The sequence below is a fragment of the Odontomachus brunneus genome, unplaced genomic scaffold (genome assembly GCF_010583005.1).
Source record: "Odontomachus brunneus isolate Ranch 3 - 2012 unplaced genomic scaffold, Obru_v1 Obru_scaffold_087, whole genome shotgun sequence".
NCBI lineage: Eukaryota > Metazoa > Arthropoda > Insecta > Hymenoptera > Formicidae > Odontomachus > Odontomachus brunneus.
This window is the reverse complement of record NW_022639537.1, coordinates 900,767-902,186: the sequence shown is the minus strand read 5'-3', so window position 1 is coordinate 902,186 and position 1,420 is coordinate 900,767. Positions and strand designations below refer to the sequence as shown.

Sequence of the window (1,420 nt, the reverse complement as noted above, 5' to 3'; positions counted from 1 at the left end):
TTGTCCTTGCGTACCCGAGTCAAAATTTTAATCTTCCTTTTGACTTCAATATTCTATTTCAACATTTCTACTTTGACACTCTGAAGCCTATATCAATCTCTTTCGATTCTATTTACCTACTAACTTTGCTAAGAGGTCCTCTACAAGTGGCATTTTGTGCGTATTCTACCATTTAGAGGATTTCAAGTAGTTTCCATGTGCATTTAACATACACTGGTCTTTCAGAATATACAAACGTTCAGGTCGAATGTACGTTGAAAAAAAAGGTTGCTAATAGTAATTGAGCCTAGATAATAGTTATATATTGGTGAAATAGTTTCAACCATATGTGTAGGTGAATATAATCCAATAATTTGATAAGTATTAACAAATAATCTTAGAAAGACTTAACATTTGTTGCCAAAGTTTGGTATTTGTTGTTAAGACTTGGTAATCGTTACCAATTTATGTGATATCATGAAATAATCATGAAATAATTTTTAAAATAAAATCGTACTGTTTAGTAATATTTAATCATATTATGTGGTTATAAATATAAGTAACCAAATACTTATCAAATACCAATAACTAATAATACTAATAAATAATCAAGTACTTTAATAATAGTCAAAGTATTTAGTAATTATTACCAAGTTACTTGATATTATTTATTATTTAATTGATCCAAATAAATGAAAAATTCATTTTACTAATTATTTTGCAGTGATCTATCATTTTACTAATAATTGACGCAGTGTTACAAATTTTAACAAATTTCTTGCACTTTTGTTATCAAAAGTCGTTCTTTAATAAAACGCTGAATATGAATATGATCTCAAAAACTGTTCATCACGTTCAGAAAATACGTGTTTAAATAAGGTGACCAGACGTCCCGATTTTTTTTTGGGATAGTTCCGATTTTTCATCCTTTGTCCTGAATTTTTTCGAGTGCTATTCGGGACACCGATTTGTCATCATTTTCAATGACTCAAATAATTTTCGGATCTTTTTACCTCCCTCTCCCCGCCCCCCATTTCACACATTTATGAAGTGTCCCGAACTCAGGACTGGGAAATCTGGTCACCTTATACCGCGAAGAGAAATAAGAAGATTATTTACAAATGGCATCTTCACGATACGCCCCGGCGATCGCACATCGCTATTTTCGACACTCCCAATTATTTCCGCGTGAGATTTACTTTCGACGGGTTAAAGACGCGTAAATGAGGAGCAATGTTGATCGATATGTCCACGGCGGTTTCTCGATGCAAAAAGATCGAGAATCAAGATGGCCACGCGATTGTTGAATCGCGCTGAAAATATACGGCAATATATGAACAGCGCCGCGGCCGAAAAGAACGCGCTCTATAAGATACTTCTCTCTTCGTATCTCTTTTCCTAACAAGCTGACGCAACCGCCCGAATATTCTGCATCTCTCTT

General features: G+C 33.8%; 1 protein-coding gene across 3 annotated transcripts in view; it reads left to right on the top strand.

The window, feature by feature from the left end:
* LOC116848021 (melatonin receptor type 1A-A-like) overlaps positions 1-1,420 on the top strand; it is a 276,163-nt gene that overhangs the window by 243,528 nt on the left and 31,215 nt on the right. The window lies entirely within an intron of this gene.